Genomic DNA, 22,129 nt, shown 5'->3' with positions numbered 1-22,129 from the left:
CTCCAGCACTCAGGACCCTGAGCTACCACCATCACCTGGGAACCCTGACAAGTTCAAGCCTCTCTCTCTGTTTTCTTTTCTACCTCAGGTATTAACCTTTAAAATGTAACTGTTATGTTTGTTTAGCCCTCCTTGTATACTTATCACTATTATTCAATAAATAACTTTTATGGTTCAGCTGGTTGCTCTTCTCTCTCTCTCTGAATTTTACTCGTTTGTGTTTTCAGCTTCCCCTATTTACTCTGCAGCAACACTTCTTTTACTTAAGCTTAAGATCCCTGTAGTGCTCATAAATACTGTGGGTTTATCACGTAGGTTACTACCAGTACAATTGTAACGTGAAAGTGGGATAGGGATGAGTTAAAGTTGGGGCACATAAGGGGTGGGGCAGCTGAAAGTGCTGCTTAACCTAGCCTATTGAGTACAGGGACACATGAGGGGATCAGCTGGAGAGTGCTGTTTGACCCGGTCCGCTGTGTGTGTGTGTGTGTGAAAAACATAGGTGGGTTGTTTTTTTTAAAGTATATGGCTGCAAACTGATGGTAATGGTGTGTTTCAAACTAACAGTGTTTTTTCAAAATGTGTTTTAAACTGGATTTTGAGGTGTTCCTAAAAAAGCTATGACTTTTTAAATAGAAAAACACCCTAATGAAAATTTTATTTTTAAGTTTACAAGACAGTTCATGTGATTTATAATAATATTGTCTGCTCCACAGTATGGTCAAAACATGAGAGACCCATAGACGAGAGGGTAAACAAGCTTAAAAGAAAAGAGACAGCTCAAAAGAAAAATTCACCAGTATCAGTGATTGATGGACAGGGATTTGGCGCAATCAAATTTTTGAATTGCTCTGCTCCAGCTCCGCTCTGGCACCAATAGTGACTGCACCAACTCTGCACCGACTCTGCTCCGCAAACCGACTCAAATTAATTTTTAACTAAATAAAGTGCATACTGTAATTTTGAAAAAACATTATTTTTATTCAGACTTTTAAAAAATTTAAATGTCATGAACAATGATACAAACTAGAGTAATTCATTCTGTAAAAAAAATTGCAGCAATCAAGTTGTCTTTCATGGCCTGCTGCAAATCATTTAAAATTAACTTCAAATCTGAAAACAGGCACTCTACACTGAACTGTTGGCATGCTCGAAGCAATTCTACAGGCAGCCTGAATGCGGTGTAGACAGCTGTGAATGGCCTCAAAAACTGACAACTTTTAGCCTACCAATTAACTCCATCAGCTCACAATCTTCCCGAAAGTTTCTCTCTAAATAACGCGTCATTACAATTATGAAGAACGGAAACTCGCTAGCGTTTCCTGTTTATCCAGTTCCTTTTCAAAGTCATCATCTTCTGAAGAATTGATGCTTGACTAATCGCCATTTCCCCATGATGGTTGAAAACGTCTGAGATGGAGGCTTGAACAAGTTCAGAGTTGAGACAGAAGTTTGAGAATAGCCTGCTATTTCTGAAGGATGTAAACTTTCTGAAACCGCAAATTCGATTGTTGATGACTCCTTTTGTTGTGTTTCGTTTTCTTCAACTTCTTTCACCAAGTTCAAATGTAGCAAGAGATTTTGTTTTTTCGAGTCGTCGAGCAGTATCAAGGAGCCCTTCCTTTGCCTTTGGTATTTCCCTTGAGGTAAGAAGAATCCGATACCGTGGGTCAACATAAACTCCAGCAAGGAAATGAATATTGTCAAAAAGCTTCTCTTCGCATTTCTGCATGGAGGATAGCATTCCTTCTGCAACTTGTCCACCATTTTCTTGCAAGAATTTTGACAGTTTTTGTCATTCCTTCATTAAAAGTCCCGGGGTTACATCGACAGCTTGAAGATTCAAAGTTGTTTGGTTTGGCTTTGCCAAGAGGGCTTGCAGATTCTTCACTTAATCACATTCAGCTTTTGTTAAGTTGAGTTCTCTTGTTCCAGCAGCAGCAACTTGAAAAATGAGAAGCCGATCAATTATCGCAAATGTTGAACCCCAGCGAGTGTCAGTATCCAATGATTGAGTTACCCCATGTAGATCAAGCAGACCACTTCGAATACTTGGGGTTTGTAGTCTGACAACGACTTGAATTTTTGCCAGAAATTTCTTCGCATGTTCTTTGTTCAGTCCATCCCAGATTGCCTATTGAAGAGTATGAATACTACACTTAATCAGTTGGACTTTTGAGTCGTCCTCCATTAAGCCATGTTGGAAGTCATTAATCCATTACGCAGCAGCATCCATATTGAGTTTGATTTCATCCATTCCTTTAGTTCCTTCATCAGGCAAAATAGCTTCAGTTCTGTCCATATCCCTGTTCTCAGAGGCAGAAATGGTTTAATTGTCACAGCTGAAAATTTTGATGGCACATGTCATGTTTGCTGCATTGTCAACACAGATGCTCAGCACTTGCATTTCACCAATCCCAAATTTTTCTAAAATAGCTTTTACTTGACTTTTCACATACCAAGAATTGTGACGCCCTTATGGCGCCCTTATGGCCAAGGTTTTTTCCTCAGCTTTATCTTTTCCTTCTTCGTAGTACTGAGCATTGATTGCAAGGAAATTTCTGTTTCTGCGGGTTGCCGCATTCATTTTCAGGTAGCACAATTTTTGCTCCAGAGCTTTCTTGAACTCTTCGCGACCAGACTCAGCTGTGCTGACAACTAAATGATGAACCACATTGTGCCTTGTTGAAATGCCAAGCTGCTGACCCATTTCACCTGCAAGTTTTTGGAATCCTTTGTTCTTTAGCCCGAAGGTAGTGAGTGGTGTAGTACTCAAGCAAACCATTTCCATCAGCCCTTCACCGAAAGTATTGGCATCCATGGTGACTATAACCTTTGAGGACTTCAAATATGAGTTGTTTTGTTTGTTCAATTTTGGGTTTCTTTTCAGATGAAACTCTGCAAAAAATCTTTTCTCCAGGATGAACATCGGTTAGGTGTGTCAGCTTTCTGTTTTGCCTCATCTTCCGGGTCCTTTTTTGTAACCAGAGCCGCATAGTTTTCAGTTACATTTTACATGCCGCCAAAGTTTGAAAGTTTTCATGGCACTTGCTTCACTTGTCTTGAAGCTACATGGTTTGAGCTTGCCATTCACTTCTTTTTCCAACTTGCACGTTGCCGATTTCGTCTTTGCTTTTCCCAAAAGCGCAAATTTGGGCTTTCCAAATTCAAAAGTAAAGACATCATTGAGATCCTTATCTGATTCTTTAATACATAGCTCCAAAAAACTTTGTAATTTTTGTATCTGTACATTAAAGCTTGATTTCGGCCATATTACATAAAGTGGTAAAGTAGATGTTAATATCAATTGTTATACAATCTGAAAGTGTTTGGCACCTTTAGGACTGACTTGCTAAATATTCATTTTGGACTGAAAAAAAATGGAGCAGTCAAGATTGTCTGTGCTCCAGCTCTGGGCAAAAACCTGCAGCTTCACTGCTCCGCTTTCCAGCTCCGGGCTTCGCTCCAAAGCCCTGCAATGGATGAAGCCCAGTAAATATATTGTGTTTATTAGTTTGGTGAATTTATGACGTTTTGTATTTTAAGTACATATGTGTGGGTGAGAAAGACGGTAAAGGTAAGTTTTATACCATATTCCTTCCCCACACCCAATCAGGCATGTGCATCTCTCCTGACAATGCTGTAGTCAGAGCACCTCCACCAGAACGGCCAAAGAACCAGAGACATTTGAGACCTTTAACAACGCAAAACAGCACAAGAGTGCAGATGAAACATCATAGCCGTCCAAACCTCATATACGTCAAACCCAAGGACAAAACAAAAGACTCTGGTAAAAACCATCCGAGGGATAACTCAGTGGTTTGAGCATTGGCTTGCTAAACCCAGGGCTATGAGCTCAATCTTTGAGGGGGGCATTTGGGGATTGGTCCTGCTTTGAGCAGGGGGTTGGACTAGATCTTCTGAGGTCCCTTCCAACCCTAATAATCTATGATTAAACAGAACTCCAGTTCCTCAGCGGCCACTGCCACACCAAGCCCTGAGAAAACTAAGCGAAAGCACACACATATTCACAAACCTGGAGCATGAGCTCTAGGGGGTTGTGAATAAAAAAACCCCAAGGCCTGACAAACCATTCTCCCAACACCTTAAGCTCATCATAGCTCCCCCATATTTGGAAAAAATATGATGCTTCGTTCAGAATACTGGTGAACGCTTTATCTCGGGGGGGGGCTAAAAGAAAGGAGGGCTGGAAACCACATAAAAAATGCAAAAGCTTTGGCGGGTGAATTTTTGAAAAATACTTCAATTTTTCCAAAGGGTGGCTCTGAGCAGGCGTGACGACTCATGGAAAGGGGCCTGGGTAAAAGGGGCACCCTCATCACATCAGCTCAGGTGTAAACAAAGGGGCGGGGGGAAACAGTACCTGGTGGATAAACAAATGGCTGCCAAAAAGTTCCCAGCAAGGGTCGCTGTAAACATTTTTAAAAGGGCTAAAGAGGTAATGAGGGAAAAACCAAAAAGAGATGCCCCCCTACTGGAGGCTCTCAAACTGGCTTGTCCAAAAATGGGGAAGTGGAATCAGACTCTCACGCAGAGTCTGGTTTAAAAAATTCCCAAGCGGGCTCCCTAGATGGGCCCCCATCTACTCCTGATGACCCTCACAAAGGCACTTTAGAGCAGCGCCACCCAGAGGGTGGGGCAATTTGCCCCGGGCTCCGCAGGGGCCCCCACGAGAATGTCGGAGGCTCCTTCCCGCCTCCACCTTCACCTTCCCTCATCCTCCGGTGCCTCAGTGCACCGCGTCCAGGAGCGGCCCTGGACAGCGCTGCAGTGGCGTGGCTTGGGTGAGGCCTGAGGTCCTCCTGCTCGGAGCCATGTGGTAAGGGGGCAGGACTGTGAGCTCCGGCGGTCCGAGTGGCAGGAGCTCCTGGACGCAGCTCGCTGAGGCTCTGGGAGAGGGGGGAGGTGGGGGTAAGAGGCATGGTAAGCCCCTCTGAACCTGGCACCCGACCCCATCCCCTCACAGCCCTGATCCCCAGCCCCTCTGAGCCGGGCACCCCCCGACCCTATCCCCCCCACAGCCCTGGCCCCCAGCTCCAAGCCCAGCCCTTCTGAGCCAGACACCCCCCGACCCCATCCCCCCCCAGCCCTGACCCCCATCTCCGACCCCAGCCCCTCTGAGCTGGGCACTCCCTGAACCCATCCCCCTACATCCCTGACCCCCAGCTCCAACCCCAGCCCCTCTGAGCCGGGCACCCCCCGACCCCATCCCCTCCCACAGCCCTGACCCCCAGCTCCGAGCTCAGCCCCTCTGAACCGGGCACCCCCTGAGCCCAGCTCCCCACAGCCCTGACCCCCAGCTCCAAGCCCAGCCCCTCTGAGCCAGGCACCCCCCGACCCTTTCCCCCCAGCCCTGACCCCAGCTCTGACCCCAGCCCCTCTGAGCTGGGCACTCTCTGAACCCATCCCCTACAGCCCTGACCCCCAGCTCCGAGCCCAGCCCCTCTGAGCTGGACACTCCCCTGAACTCCCCAGCCCTGACCCCCAGATCCGAGCTCAGCCCCTCTGAGCCAGGCACCCCCGACCCTATCCCCCCACAGCCCTGGCCCCCAGCTCCAAGCCCAGCCCTTCTGAGCCAGACACCCCCGACCCCATCCCCAGCCCTGACCCCCAGCTCCGACCCCAGCCCCTCTGAGCTGGGCACCCCTGACCCCATCCCCCAGCCCTGACCCCAGCTCCGACCCCAGCCCCTCTGAGCTGGGCACTCCTGAACCCATCCCCTACAGCCCTGACCCCCAGCTCGAAGCCCAGCCCCTCTGAGCTGGACACTCCCCCTGAACTCCCCCCCCCAGCCCTGACCCCCAGAGCCGAGCTCAGCCCCTCTGAGCTGGGCACCTCCTGACCCAGACCCCAGCTCCCCACCCAACCCTGGGCAACAGTAGCACCACCCCCAGGCAGCGACAGCCCATTTGCACCAACCATCACCAAGCGACAGCCCATTATGTAATTGCAAATGTATACGTACCATTAAAGCATTTAATGTTTTTAAATCATGTATTTCGTGTATTTTCAAATTATTAAAAAATAATTTTTGAATGTATTTCACTGGTTATATTTTACATTTCCAAATACAGGTTACTATAGTATTGCAACTTTTTTTTTATGGAAGGGGCCCCCAAAATTGCTTTGCCCCAGGCCCCCTGAATCCTCTGGGTGGCCCTGATCTCTGCTGCTCTCCCTCTGGGCTCTCTCAGCAACTGGCCCCCACAGGGCTTCCTGCCAGCCTGAGTCTGCGGTTTCTAGGCCTGCTCCTGTGGATGTTGGCCCCTCTCCTGATTCCAAAGGACTTTCCAGGAAATTGCCACGGCTTCTGGGAATCCACGTGTGGCTCTGGCCACCACCAGGAATCATTTGGCTCCTGGCCCACAAGGCAATTTGAAAGCTGAGTGCGCGGACAGGAGCTTGACCCCTAGACCCTCAGATTAAGAGCCTGATGCTCTACAGATTGAACTAGCCAGGCTTGCTGAAAGCATCTGCCCTTTCCATCACAAGAGCAAGCAGTCAGGCAGGCAAAAGTGAGGCAAAAAAAGTCCCATGAACTCCTTCTCTTTTCCTCCACAGCCACTGCCTCTCAGCAGGATTCCTCCTCCTCCCTTCTGTGCCTCAGTGCAACTAAATCTCCGCACTTAGACAGACAGTCCGTCTGCCCCACCCCAATCCCCCATGCTTAAGCCTCCCTGCAAGAGTCCTGCACCTGACTCCATAGAATTAAGTCTCACATCTCGCCGGGAACTCTACTTCTTGTGCCCAGAGCAACTCTGCCCCTTCAAAGATGACCTGGCTGCATTGGTAGGAGCATTGCCAGCAGATCAAGGGAAGTGATTATTCCCCTCTATTTGGCACTGGTGCGGCCACATCTGGAGTATTGTGTCCAGTTTTGGGGCCCCCACTACAGAAAAGATGTGGACAAATTGGAGAGAGTCCAGTGGTCAAAATGATTAGGGGGCTGGGGCACATGACTTATGAGGAGAGGCTGAGGGAACTGGGGTTATTTAGTCTGCAGAAGAGAAGAGTGAGGGGGGATTTGATAGCAACCTTCAACTACCTGAAGGGGTGGGGGGTTCCAAAAAGGATGGAGCTTGGCTGTTCTCAGTGGTGGCAGATGACAGAACAAGGAGCAATGGTCTCAAGTTGCAGTGGGGGAGATCTAGGTTGGATATTAGGAAACACTATTTCAATAGGTAGGTGGTGAAGCACTGGAATGGGTTACCTAGGGAGATGGTGGAATCTCCATTCTTAGAGGTTTTTAAAGTCCAGCTTGACAAAGCCCTGGCTGGGATGATTTAGTTGGTGTTGGTCCTGCTTTAAGCAGGGGGCTAGACTAGATGACTTCCTGAGGTCTCTTCCAACCATAATCTTCTATGATTCTATGATCTGCCCCACATGCTGGTCTGTGAGTGGCCTTCAGTGGGTGTTTGGCATGCCGGGGAGCAGGCTGGCTGGGTGTCTTTGTGGCTGTCTGCTTGCCACGCATAAGCATGGTCCCTTCCTCTTGCCCTGCCCTCAGTTGCTCTGTAGCTTTTAAACCTTCCCTTGGAGCTGTCAGCACCAGCCACCTCTGCTCTAGGTGCCCAGAGGAGGAAAGGTGTGCTGGGCTCCAGCCTGGGGCTCTTTCTGCTTCATGCCTATCCCTGATTATGAAGCCTGGCCCTGGCACTCCTTTCTTTAAGTGCCATATGGGCAAGAAGAAAAGTGTGGCAGCAAGCACAAGTGCCAAACTTGTGGGCATCAGGTGAAGTAGTAAGAATCCCAACCATCAGGTCAAACTGCAGGACTGCAGGCATTGGTAGTCAGGCTGCAATCCATTGCAGCTATCCTGACCAAAGATCTGGTCCCAGTGGGTGAGTGACACCCAGCAGGAGGGAAAGGACTAATTCTTACACAACCAGAGAGAGGACAGCTGAGCACTTTGAGCTCTAGGGCTTTACCACAAGCCCCCAAAGGTCCCACTGGGATTTGAACTAAGATTTCAAGATTCAGAGTCCTGAGTACTGACCGTTACACCACGGGACCAGCTTGTGCTCCCTTTTCTGGACATCTGTGATGGGGCTGGCTTGTATACGGGTCAATGGGAAATCAGGACCCTGAGACTGACAGTCCCCAGGGACAATGGGGAGAGGCGAAACCTCCAAGTTAGCCTGACTGACAGGGCAGACAGTCTAATGAGGGAGTCACCAGGCCATGTGAGCTGGAACTACTTGGGCCAGAGTGGGGCCAAGCTAAGAAGAGAGCAGGATCCCAAGCAGCGCTGGGCAGCAGAGTGTGAGAAACTGCTACCTGTAGGAATTTGCTACCTGTAACAGATACTCATATGTAAAGGATTGTAAAAAAATACTATCTGATGTTACAGTAACTCCTCACTTAAAGTCATCCCAGTTAATGTTTCATCGTTACGTTGCTGATCAATTAGGGAACATGCTCGTTTAAAGTTCTGCAATGCTCCCTTCTAACATAGTTTGGCAGCCACCTGCTTTGTCCACTGCTTGCAGGAAGAGCTGCCCCTTGCAGCTAGCTGGTGGGGGCTTGGAACCAGGGTAGCCTCCCTGTCAGCTCCCTGCTCCCCTAAGTTCCCTGTGCAGCAGCTGCCCAGCAGGCTAGCAATTGCAGCTGTCCCTCCCCCCACTGCCATGTGCTGCTCCTGCCCTCTGCCTTGGAGCTGCTCCCCGAGACTCCTGCTTGCTGTGAGGGGCGGGAGGGGAGAAAGGGGGGTCTAATGTCAGGGTGTCCCCCTCCCCCCTGCTCCTGCACCCTGCTTACCCCATCTTCCATAGAGCAGGGGGACACACAACAGGGCTCAAGACAGAGGAAGCTTGCTGGCAGCAGCAGCTGCGGTCTCAGCAAGCTGATCTAATTAATAAAACAGTGTATTTAAAGGGGAAATGTGCATCTCTCTCTCACACACACACAGTGTGTGTCTCTGTCTGCGATGCTCTCTCCCCTCCCTCCATTCCTGCTGCCTTGTAGACTGTAAGAGTTAACCCTTGAGGGCTCAGCCAATTGCTAGTTCATCATTTAGCAGTAAGGCATTCCCTGGAAAATATCCCACCCTCTCACTCCTCCACCTCAACCAAGCTTCACAATCATCATCACTGTGTACAGTATTAAATTGTTTGTTTAAAACTTATACTTTCTCTGTGTGTGTATGTGTGTATATATATAATATAGTCTTTTGTCTGGTGAAAAAAAATTCCCTGGAACCTAACCCTCTCATTTACATTAATTCTTATGGAGAAATTGGGTTCGCTTAACATCGTTTTGCTTAAAGTCGCATTTTTCAGGAACATAGATGTAAGCAGAGTCAGGATGAGCTCCACCCTGACCTCTGGTGGTAAATTATGGGGAGTGCAGAAAGAAGTTTCGAGTATTTTCATTAGCATTTCAGTTATTTGCATTGGAACTCCCACGCCACTTAGCATACCGCACAGCAGCATGGGATGGTTATTTTCACAGCTGTGGGAGCCCCAATTTCGTTGTTATTGGGGCAGGAGCAATAAAATGTTGTCATCCCGATTAAGTAAATGAGGAACTACAAAACTGTCTTATGATAGAGGGTTTCATTATCAACCAAATAGCACTTGCTAGACAAGGGACATGGGTTCCAAAACCCAGTCAGGAGAGAGGTTGGGGACAGATATCTGTACTTGGTGGTGCAGGCTCTTTGTGTGAGCCAGAAGCACCAGTTCCACCTATGCCTCTCTCCACTGTGGAATGTCAGAGTTAATTTTTTATTTCCTTAAGAATCTAGATACAGGTTACTGAGCTGAACTCACTGGCACTGGGGCTCCCCTACTATGAGCTGGAATTACTAAGAGCTGAAATCACTGAAGAGCTGGACTTGCTGAGCTGAGAGCACTGAGTACTGTGCTAATGAGTGGGGGAGCCTGAAGCAATACCGTGGAGCAGAGCAGCTGGCAGAGCGGAGTGGAGCAGTTTGTGGAGCCACTGGGTGAGTGGAGCCAAGCAGCTTGTGAGGATGGCTGAAGTGGATCACAGGACAGCTGGTGGACCAGAGCAGCTGGCAGAGCGGAGCAGCCCACAGAGCAAGTGGAGCTGAGCTGTTTGCGGGGATGACTAGTGGAAGCAGAACCCCACGAAGAGGCAGGGCAGTTGGCCCCGAACCACGTAAGGTGCCCCTTTCTACCCAGGCTGGGGAGGGGGACCTCTGCAGAGAGACTCTTGAACTCTGGGGCTGCACTGACCCGGGACAGAGACTTTTGGATTGTGGGACTTTTGGGACTGTGGGTGATTTGGTGGTTGCTGGACTCAAGGGCCCCGAGAGAAGGACACGGCCCAATTTGCTGGGGTGGGTCTTTGCTCACGGTTTGACCTATGAACTCTAGCTGAGGTATTTTCCCAATTTAATACTTGTTGTTTATCTCATGTAATTAAACCTTTTCTGCTACACCAAGACTCTGTGCTTGTGAGAGGGGAAGTATTGCCTCCTCGAGGCGCCCAGGGGTGTGTGTAAGATTTTCCCAGGTCACTGGGTGGGGGCTCGAGCTGGTTTTGCATTATGTTGTGGGGAAGGGACCCCTATGTATTGAACCCGGCCCTTGCTGCTATCGTTTCAGCCCAGCAGAAGGGTTACATAACTATAACATTAAGTGAGGCGTTTCTGTACAAATGAAATTGGATAGCGAGGGTAAGCCTAAATCCTATTTTCAAAAGTGACTAAGTCAGAGCCCAAGGAGTTAGGCATGTGAAGAGGTGTGATTTCTGATTGACAGCGCTGTTCCTGTTTCTCTTAAAGTCGCATTTTTCAGGAACATAACTACAGCATTAAGTGGGGAGTTACTGTATTTGCTACCAGTAGCAGTGAATTCTTGCCAGTAGCAGTTACTGATGCTGATATGGTTGTCCTAATTTGCTACCCATCACCTTTCTCATCTTCTGGCACAGAGGTAATGAATCGTTGCCAGTAGCAGATACTGATACCTAAGGTTGTTTTTATTTGCTGACTTGTCCTATTTTTCTAAAACTTGACAGTGGTGTGGGACGGAAGCATAAAGTCTTTGGCTTCCAAATGACTCTGCCTGGTGTACATCTGTATCAATTACAGGATTGTAAAAAATAGAGTTGTAGTAAGATGAGGCCCTGAAACATAAACTCTTGTGTCAGAGGCCCAGTCTGAGGCCTGAACCAAAGTACTTCCAGGCATTGCTAAGCAAAAGCTGGGCTGTGAGCCAGAGGCAGGCCCCACTCACAGAAGTTGATGAAAAGAGGGCTGCTAGAAGCACATAAGTGCTAATAGGAGAAACTTGTGCCAAGATGACATCAGAACACTCCACAGAGATAACAAGAAACAGGCAGGTGCATCTTAAAGACAGGGTCAAAAGGACAGCATGATGGATAGATCTGTTTGAAACAACATGATCAAAGGAGGAGACAGCACCCTAATGAGTCAAGGGGCTGTACCTCAATACGTCAGTAGGCCTGAGTAATCTGTCCCGTAACTGTATAAAAGTAGGTCCTGGAGTGCACATTTTTGTCTGGCCTAGGGGGCAGTGGAAAGTCCTGTCACTGACTGAGCTGGTCCATTGCCAGGGGGCACAAATTCGTAGTATGTCTTGTAGATGTTATATCCTTGGGGGCAGCCTGTTTAGGCAGAAATCACTTGAGGCCAGACAGCAGACAGCTAACAAAACTACCATTTTATTTACAGACACAGAGCTCACCCAACTGGCCGAAACCATCTGGGCTATCCCCTAATAATCTAACTCAGTTGCCATAGGAACAAAAACCATGACAACCAAATACACAACATATTCCTCCCCCACAATAAGAACATCCCCTAAATAAACACACACTAGACTAGAGAAGGAGGGTAAACTGCCTCCATTCCCGGCTAAACCCTGGGGATTATTTTGCCCCATAACCGTGGGTTTGCCCTAGCTAAAGATCCAGCCAATGAGGAGGCCTTCTGTCTCTAGATGGATTACGGCGAACTTCTGGTCTTGTTGCACCCGAAAGTACCATGGGCTCTGGGTCCACAGCACGAACAGGTGAGGAGGTGGTATCAGCTCGTGCTGGGCAAAGGGGTATCTCAGCCGCTGGCAGTAATGGAGGAGAACAGTCAGAAACAGGTGATTTGTGATTCGGTGTCTCACCAGAAGTGGTGAAGTCAGACCACTCAACTGCAGATGTGTCCTGAGGACTGGCATGACCTGGCAACAGCTGATCTACATGTCGCCGCCAGGTAAGATTCTCTGCAGTCTGGACTGTGTAGGAAACAGGTCCTGTTTGAGTGATGATTGTGGCAGGGACCCATTTAGCTCTGGAAGTATAATTTCAAGCCAAAACTGGCTGTCCCGGGCTAAAGGTTCGCTCTTTTGCTCTGGGTGCCCGTCTGATAACTTGATTTTGCTGCTGATGTTGCACAATTTGTCGGGGTTCAGAAGGTTTCAGCAGATCAAAGCAAGTGCGCAGCTGTCGTCCCATCATTAGAAAGGCCGGAGATGCCTTGGTTGTAGCATGAGGTGTGTTTCTGTAGGAAAGTAAGAAGGTATCCAGACGCTTTTGAATGGAGTGTTGTCCCCTTGCTGATTTCAAAGCGTGTTTAATTGTCTGCACAAATCTTTCTTCACTATTGGAACGATAGGAGTGGCCCATGAGCTATGGGTAACTGGTATTAGGACTCCATTGGTGACCAGGCGCTCCAGGTCCGCTTCGACTTTCGGCCTGATGGCATATGGCACAGTTCGGGCTTTCAGATATTTTGGTGGACTGTCAGGTTTAATGTTTAATGTTCAATGTCACAGTGATTCCCTTCATACTTCCCAAATCATCTCCAAAAACAGCAGCATGTTTCCTTAGTATAGGGGTTAGACTGGTTTCTTCTTTAGTCATCCGGTGCACTTCTGCCCAGTTCAGTTGAATCTTCCCAAGCCAAGACCTACCCATTAAGGCTGGGTAGTTACCTCTCACCACAAACAGTGGCAATTTAGCAGCCTGTCCATTGAGCTCCACCTTAACATCAATAGTGCCCAACATGGGCACAGCTTCTCCCGTATACATCTTCAGAACAGTTTTTGTTGCCTTAAGCGGAAGATGCTGTAGCTTTTCTTTATACACAGTCTCGGAGACCAGCGAGATGGCTGCACCGGTGTCCAGTTCCATGCGTATAGGTTTGCCATCCAACAACGGGGTTACCCAGTATTCATGTGAGCCCATTGCCAAAGACAAAACATGCAGTGGCACTTCCTCTTGCGATGAGGTGTCACTTTGATCATCCTGGGTCTGCTCTAGGGTATGCAGGGTTCCTCTTTTTGTCGGCCAGACCACAGGCCTCTTTTTCTTTTGTTTACAGGCACACTCAATGTGTCCCTTTTTGCCACAGTGTCGACACACCAGGTCCTTACACCAGCATTTTGATGCCTGGTGACCCGGCTTACCACAGCGGTAACATTCTTGACTCTGCACAGTTTTGTGGGTCGGTTCTTGTGACACTTTTTGCACCCTAGGGGATGCACCGATGTATTGCGCCTCCCTTGTAGCCAGTTCCATGGAGACAGCAATATCAACAGCCTTCTGTAAGGTAAGCTGAGCCTCTGTCAGTAGGCGCTTCTGTATAGCTTCACTGTAGAGGCCACACACTAACCTGTCACGCAGGGCATCATTTAACATCTCTTTAAATTCACAGTGTTCTGCTAGCTTTTTTAAAATTGCTACAAATTGTACAACTGTTTCATCTTCCTTTTGGTCTCTTTTGTGGAACCTATATCTTTCAGCAATGACCAGTGGTTTTGGGGAAAAATGGGACCCCAGGATTTCCACAGTGTCACTGTAAGATTTAGTCGCTGGCTTAACAGGGTGTAGTAAGCTGCGTAGCAGGGAGAAGATTTTAGCCCCTACAACACTTAAGAATATTGGCACCTCCTTCGCTTCTGTAATGTCATTTGCAATAACAAAAAGCTCAAAATGCTCAGTATACACATGCCACTGCTCTATAGTCTCATCAAAAGGTTCCAGTGGCCTGGTCAGAGTAGCCATGATTTTTAGTTTCACTTTCACAGTCAGTGCAAACAAGCAGCTTTTTTGTTTGTTTGTTCTTTACCTTGACTTCTACTTCCTTCTGTTACTGGAGCAGCACCGGAATCCCATCCATCATCGCCACTTGTTATATCCTTGGGGGCAGCCGGTTTAGGCAGAAATCACTTGAGGCCAGACAGCAGACAGCTAACAAAACTACCATTTTATTTACAGACACAGAGCTCACCCAACTGGCCGAAACCATCTGGGCTATCCCCTAATAATCTAACTCAGTTGCCATAGGAACAAAAACCATGACAACCAAATACACAACAGTAGAGTCTACAGGAAACGATTACTGTGCTTCGTTTGACAATAAACCTGGCTCGGGTTCCTTCATACCTTACTAGAGTCTGTGGTTTTGGGGGGGTTTTCTCGGGGTTTGCTATGTCAGCTATCTGCGCAGAGCCGGGGCAGCACACAGAGGGAACATGCACGCAGCTGACTGTTATCATCATTGAACAAGAGCAGAGCACCACACTGGTAGCTACTGACAACAAGAGTGAGGTCATTTAAACAGAATTTATTTTGCTGCTTCATTTACTGTGCTAACAATGTAGCATCCTAGAGACTAACAAATTTATTTCAGCATAAGTTTTCGTGGGCTACAGCTCACTTCTTCGGATGCATCCAAAGAAGTGAGCTGTAGCCCACGAAAGCTTATGCTGAAATAAATTTGTTAGTCTCTAAGGTGCCACAAGTACTCCTGTTCTTTTTGCGGATACAGACTAACATGGCTGCTACTCTGAAAAATGTAGCATCCTGACACTGATACTTCTGCCCAAGTGACCTGTGTGTTGGATTCATTTTAGTGGGAGGTGGGACGTGTGGAAGATAATTTAAACTCTTAATTTCCTTCAATATACTTCTATGCTGGTGCGATTTCTGATCATTACAGTTCTATTTTATTTATTACAATAGTGCAAGTAAGTCAGTCACACAAGTAACATAGTAAACGGTAGCGAGTCTATGCTGACATAACTTGAGTTAACATACGCTTGTAATGTAGATATGGCCTTAGGTATATGAAATGTTTGGGCGAGGTAACAGGAAAAGTATGAGGGTAGACCAAGATTCAGTCAGGTGTTTAGGCTCCAGCTTTTGTGGAAGTGGCCTTACTGCACCCTAAAGGCTCAGGAACAAAGAGGTACAAACAAGATATCATGTCTTTATTAACATTTCTTAACTTCAGTGTGCATAACTCATGCTTTTAGAATTCTTGTGGTTGGGTCAAGCCCTCTTCGGGTTATAGACGTGTGTTCATTACATTTTGAAGGCCAAAGCTATAAACGAGTTCAACAAAGAATTAGATCAGTTCCACAGGATAGGTGCATCAGCTATTAGCTGAGATAATCAGGGATGAATCCCCATGCTCTGGGTGTCCCTAAACCTCTGACTGCCAAATGCTGGGTGTGGACGATGGGATGGTTCACTCACTGATTGCCTGTTCTGTTCATTCCCTCAGACGCACCTGGCACTGGCTGCTGTCAGAAGACAGGATACTGGACTAGATGGACTCTGTCTGACCCACTATGGCAGTTCTAATGTTCAACAAAAAATGACTTTTGCCGCTGAGAAAGATGTTATAACCCACACACAGAGGTGAAAGTAAGCCGGTACACCCAGGTATGGCGTACCAGCAAGCAGCTTGTGGCTTCAGCAATATTGAGGGCCTGGGGGCCCGGCTCCACCAATGTTCGGGGCTGGGTCTCCCCCCTGGCCCCACCTGCTGCCCCCCGTGCCTCCCCCAAGTGTCACCCAGCCCCCCCTTGCTGCACCCGTGCACCTCCCTGGGCCTCAGAGCAGAGCATCCCTGTCTCTCCACTGCAGCTCCATGCTGCCTACCTACATCAACTGCTGCTGCAGGGTCCTAGTGGCCCCCATGCACTAGTGGCAGGGCAGGCTGCTCTTCCCCTGCTCTTCCCCCTCAGATCCTTTCATTTTCCAGCAGGACCCTCCACCAGCACGTGCACCACCCCACCCCCCGCCCACAGTCACCACTCCTGCCCCATGCTGGGCAAGGGGCAGCCCCATCCCACACCCCTAGTGACGCTACAGTGAGGAGCAGCAGCAGGGAAGGAGACGCACATGTGATGGCAGCCCCCCCCCACGGCACCCACCACAGGGGAGGCGAGGGAGATTCCTGGTCCTGAGAGGGCCCCTAGGAGCACATGCAGTGACAGTGGTGGGGGTGAGTGTGCTGTTGGGGGGGTGAGTGAGAGGGGCCCTTACCCCAGAGTTCATTGCTGCCAGCGGGAAGAGGGCTGAGGGGAGTCCTCCTCTCTGCCTCCACCTCAAACTCATCCCCAGCCCTGCCCCACCCCAGAGCCCACACTCCCAGCCAGAGTCCTGACCACCTGCACCCCAACCCTCTGCCCTAGCCCTCAGCCCCCTCCCACACCCCAAACCCCTCATCCCCAGCCACACCCAAACCCATCCCCAGCCTTACCCCACAGCCCTCACCCCTGCACCTCCTCCCATCTCCAAACTCCCTCCCAGAGCCTGCACCCCTCCTGCACCCCAATCCCCTGCCCCAGTCCAGGGCCTGCACCCCAGACCTCCTCCCCCACCCAAACTCCCTCCCAGAGCCTTGGGCAGGTGGGGGGCAGAATTTGGGGGGGACAGAGTTTGGGTGGGGACGGGTTCTGGGCACCACCTAAAATTCTACAAACCTGCCACCCCTGCTGGAGAGATTTGATTGAGTCTGACTCTGTTCTATAGCCTCAGCTAATGTGGTAGAGGCTCATGCAGGGGACGATCAGGGGTCTGTTGGTATTACAATAGCATACTGCCTTTGATGAATATTTGTGAATCAAGTTCTACACGCAAGCAATGGCCTGTGGAAAATGCAATCACCATTGGTGGATTGAATGAAAAAAAAAAGTTTTGAGAGCAGGTCAAACATTCATAGATTCATAGACTCTAGAACTGGAAGGGACCTCAAGAGGTCATCGAGTCCAGTCCCCTGCCCTCATGGCAGGACCAAATACTGTCTAGACCATCCCTGATAGACATTTATCTAACCTACTCTTAAATATCTCCAGAGATGGAGATTCCACAACCTCCCTAGGCAATTTATTCCAGTGTTTAACTAACCTGACAGTTAGGAACTTTTTCCTAATGTCCAACCTAAATCTCCATTGCTGCAGTTTAAGCACATTGCTTCTTGTTCTATTCTTAGAGGCTAAGGTGAACGAGTTTTCTCTCTCCTCCTGATGACACCCTTTTAGATACCTGAAAACTGCTATCATGTCCCCTTTCAGTCTTCTCTTTTCTAAACTAAACAAACCCAATTCTTTCAGCCTTCCTTCGTAGGTCATGTTCTCAAGACCTTTAATCATTCTTGTTGCTCTTCTCTGGACCCTTTCCAATTTCTCCACATCTTTCTTGAAATGCAGTGCCCAGAACTGGACACAATATTCCAGTTGAGGCCTAACCAGCGCAGAGTAGAGCAGAAGAATGACTTCTCGTGTCTTGCTCACAACACACCTGTTAATGCATCCCAGAATCACGTTCGCTTTTTTTGCAACAGCATCACACTGTTGACTCATATTTAGCTTGTGGTCCACTATAACCCCTAGATCCCTTTCCGCCGTACTCCTTCCTAGACAGTCTCTTCCCATTCTGTATGTGTGAAACGGATTGTTCCTTCCTAAGTGGAGCACTTTGCATTTGTCTTTATTAAACTTCATCCTGTTTACCTCAGACCATTTCTCCAATTTGTCCAGATCATTTTGAATTATGACCCTGTCCTCCAAAGGAGTTGCAATCCCTCCCAGTTTGGTATCATCTGCAAACTTAATAAGCGTCCTTTCTATGCCAATATCTAAGTCGTTGATGAAGCTATTGAACAGAGTCGGTCCCAAAACAGACCCCTGCAGAACCCCACTTGTTATACCTTTCCAGCAGGAATGGGAACCATTAATAACTACTCTCTGAGTACGGTTATCCAGCCAGTTATGCACCCACCTTAGAGTAGCCCCATCTAAATTGTATTTGCCTAGTTTATCTATAAGAATATCATGTGAGACCGTATCAAATGCCTTACTAAAGTCTAGGTACACCACATCCATCGCTTCTCCCTTATCCACAAGACTCGTTATCCTATCAAAGAAAGCTATCAGATTGGTTTGACACGATTTGTTCTTTACAAATCCATACTGGTTATTCCCTATGACCTTACCACCTTCCAAGTGTTTGCAGATGATTCCCTTAATTACTTGCTGCATTATCTTCCCTGGCACAGAAGTTAAACTAACTGGTCTGTAGTTTCCTGGGTTGTTTTTATTTCCCTTTTTATAGATGGGCACTATATTTGCCCTTTTCCAGTCTTCTGGAATCTCTCCTGTCTCCCATGATTTTCCAAAGATAATAGCTAGAGGCTCATATACTTCCTCAGTCACCTCCTTGAGTGTTCTAGGATGCATTTCATCAGGCCCCGGTGACTTGCAGGCATCTAACTTTTCTAAGTGATTTTTAACTTGTTCTTTTTTTATTTTATCTTCTAAACCTACCCCCTTCCCATAAGCATTAACTCTGTTAGGCATTCCTTCAGACTTCTCGGTGAAGACCGAAACAAAGGAGTCATTAAGCATCTCTGCCATTTCCAAGTTTCCTGTTACTGTTTCTCCCTCCTCACTGAGCAGTGGGCCTACCCTGTCCTTGGTCTTCCTCTTGCTTCTAATGTATTGGTAAAAAGTCTTCCTGTTTCCCTTTATTCCTGTAGCTAGTTTGAGCTCATTTTGTGCCTTTGCCTTTCTAATCTTGCCCCTGCATTCCTGTGTTGTTTGCCTATATTCATCCTTTGTAATCTGACCTAGTTTCCATTTTTGATATGACTCCTTTTTATTTTTTAGATCATGCAAGATCTCATGGTTAAGCCAAGCTGGTCTTTTGCCACATTTTCTCTCTCTCCTACCCAGCGGAATAGCTTGCTTTTGGGCCCTTAATAGTGTCCCTTTGAAAAACTGCCAACTCTCCTCAGTTGTTTTCCCCCCCAGTCTTGATTCCCATGGGACCTTACCTATCAGCTCTCTGAGCTTACCAAAATCCACCTTCCTGAAATCCATTGTCTCTATTTTGCTGTACTCCCTTCTACCCTACCTTAGAATAGTGAACTCTGATTTCAGGATACTTTCACCCAAGTTGCCTTCTACTTTCAAATTCTCAACGAGTTCCTCCCTATTTGTTAAAATCAAGTCTAGAACAGCTTCCCCCCAGTGGCTTTTTCAACCTTCTGAAATAAAAAGTTGTCTGCAATGCAGTCCAAGAACTTATTGGATGGTCTGTGCCCCGCGATGTTATTTTCCCAACATATATCTGGATAGTTGAAGTCTCCCATCACCACCAAATCTTGGGCTTTGGATGATTTTGTTCGTTGTTTAAAAAAAGCCTCATCCACCTCTCCCACCTGGTTAGGTGGCCTGTAGTAGACCCCTACCATGACATCACCCTTGTTTTTTACCCCTTTTAGCCTAACCCAGAGACTCTCTCAACACTTCCGTCTCCTATGTCCATCTCCACCTCAGTCCAAGTGTGTACATTTTTAATATATAAGGCAACACCTCCTCCCTTTTCCCCCTGTCTATCCTTTCTGAGCAAGCTGTACCCATCCACACCAACATTCCAGTCATGTGTATTATCCCACCAAGTTTCAGTGATGCCAACAATGTCATAGTTGTATTTATTTATTAGCACTTCCAGTTCTTCCAGCTTATTACCGATACTTCTTGCATTTGTATATAGGCATCTAAGATACTGGTTTGATCTTGCCTCCCAGTTTTGCCCTGACCCTCCTTTCTCTCTGCCATCTCCCAGGTCTCCATGTTCCCCACTTACCTGTGGGCTTTGCTCACCTGTCCCCGTCGAACCTAGTTTAAAGCCCTCCTCACTAGGTTAGCAAGTCTGTGTGCAAATAGGGTCTTTCCCCTCCTCGAAAGGTGAACGCCATCTCTGCCTAGCAGTCCTTCCTTGAATAGCATCCCGTGGTCGAGGAAGCCAAAGATCTCCTGGCGACACCATCTTTGCAGCCAGGCATTCACCTCCATGATGCATCTGTCTCTGCCCAGGACCCTACCTTTGACAGGAAGAATCGAAGAGAATACCACCTGCGCTCCAAACTCCTTCACCCGCACTCCCAGAGCCCTGTAGTCACTCTTGATCCACTCAGTGTCACACCTCGCAGTATCATTTGTGCCCACATGGATGAGTAGCATGGGGTAGTAGTCAGAGGGCTGGATAATCCTTGACAATGCCTCTGTAATGTCTCGGATACGTGCCCCCGGCAGGCAGCATACCTCCTGAGATGAAATGTCAGGGCGACAGATGGGTGCCTCCGTCCCCGTCAGCAGAGAGTCTCCGACCATCACTACCCTACGTTTCCTATTCGCAGTGGTGGCAGCAGACCTCCCAGCCTTAGGGGTACAAGGCTTCTCCTCCTTACTGTAGGGGGTGATTCCTTCTCTCCTGTATCAAGAAGAGCATAACAGTTACCTATTACCACGGCGGGAGGGTTCGGAGCAGGGGTGGAGCACTGCCTGCTGCCAGAAGTAACCAGTTGCCAGTGTCCACCCTGAGCCATCTCCTCCTCCACCAGTGGTGTGTCAGCAGTCCTGTGTACTGGGACAACTACCTCAGCTGTCTCCACATGGACACTGTCCAGGAATTGCTCGTGGATTCGGATGCTCCTCAACCTAGCCACCTCCTCCTGTAGCTCTCCCACCTGCTGCCTGAGAGATTCCACCAGTAGGCACCTTTCACATTGGATGCACCCCCTCTCAGCCTGGATATCAGTAAGTGGAAATTGCAAGTTATAGTCCCTGCAAAACCACACCAGGATCTGGGGAGAAGCATCCATGCTCTGTCTGGCTACAGGCGCAGGTGGAGGAGACAGAAGCAGTGCTGGCACAGGTGTTGCAGGTCTTCCTAACCATCGTAAACCTCCCTCTGTCAAACTCTCTCTCAAACTCCCCTGTCTGCAGCTCCCGGTCCGCTCTGGTCCCCTGGTCGCTCTGCCTCTGGCTTTTAAAGCCTGCTTGCCTAGGTCAGTCCCTTCCCCTCGTGAGTCACACTGGGGAAGGCCAATCAAGGGCAATCAAGGGAACAAGGTCAGGCACTCAGTTCCAACTGCCACAGCAGCTGTAACTGAAACTGAAGTCACCTGAAATCAGAATCACAATTAAGATTCAAACAGTCGAGCACACTCTGGTACGTCTACACTACGAGATTATTCCGATTTTACATAAACCGGTTTAGTAAAACAGATTGTATAAAGTCGAGTGCATGCGGCCACACTAAGCACATTAATTCGGTGGTGTGCGTCCACGGTCCGAGGTTAGCATCGATTTCTGGAGCATTGCACTGTGGGTAGCTATTCCGTAGCTATCCCATAGTTCCCGCAGTCTCCCCCGCCCCTTGGAATTCTGGGTTGAGATCCCAGTGCCTAATGAGGCAAAAATCATTGTCACGGGTGGTTCTGGGTAAATGTCGTCAGTCATTCCTTCCTCTGGGAAAGCAACGGCAGACAATCATTTCGCGCCCTTTTTCCCTGGATTGCCCTGGCAGACGCCATAGCATGGCAACCATGGAGCCTGTTTTGCCTTTTGTCACTGTCACCGTATGTGTACTGGATGCCGCTGACAGAGGCGATACAGCAGCGCTACACAGCAGCATTCATTTGCTTTTGCAGGATAGCAGAGACGGTTATCAGTTGTTCTGTACCGTCTGCTGCCATTGTAAATTGGCAATGAGATGACAGTTACCAGTCCTTCTGTACTGTACTGTCTGCTGCTGTCATGCTCACCTGGTAGCCTGTTCAGCAGCGGGATCTCTTGCTCTCCCTCTCAAATTCAGTCAGTTTGGAAGTCAGATTACCAGCAGAATAAAGGTCTGCTTTAAAAATAAGAAGAAAAAGTTAGAATTAAAAATTCCAAATGATAAAAAAACATAGCAAGTGCAATAGTAGAAACACAGATGTCATTGCAAGTTCTTACTTATGCATATTTTCAATGACTAGTTGTTAAAATATAAATTAAATAGTACAGTGATATGCATCTGAGGAAGTTGTGAAGGCTAGAACTAT

At 48.0% G+C, this 22,129-nt stretch overlaps 1 protein-coding gene across 1 annotated transcript in view; it reads left to right on the top strand.

The window, feature by feature from the left end:
* The first annotated feature begins 14,432 nt into the window (after positions 1 to 14,432).
* WDR31 (WD repeat domain 31) overlaps positions 14,433 to 22,129 on the top strand; it is a 96,199-nt gene continuing 88,502 nt past the window's right edge. The window contains exons 1-2 of the mRNA XM_039506001.1: positions 14,433 to 14,556; positions 15,515 to 15,675. The gene's annotated coding sequence lies outside the window, so the exon portion shown is untranslated. The remainder of the gene's footprint in view (positions 14,557 to 15,514; positions 15,676 to 22,129) is intronic.

This window comes from Mauremys reevesii, linkage group 19 (assembly GCF_016161935.1).
Source record: "Mauremys reevesii isolate NIE-2019 linkage group 19, ASM1616193v1, whole genome shotgun sequence".
Classification (NCBI taxonomy): domain Eukaryota; kingdom Metazoa; phylum Chordata; order Testudines; family Geoemydidae; genus Mauremys; species Mauremys reevesii.
Note: the sequence above shows the minus strand (reverse complement) of the source record. Positions and strands in the feature narration are given on the sequence as shown.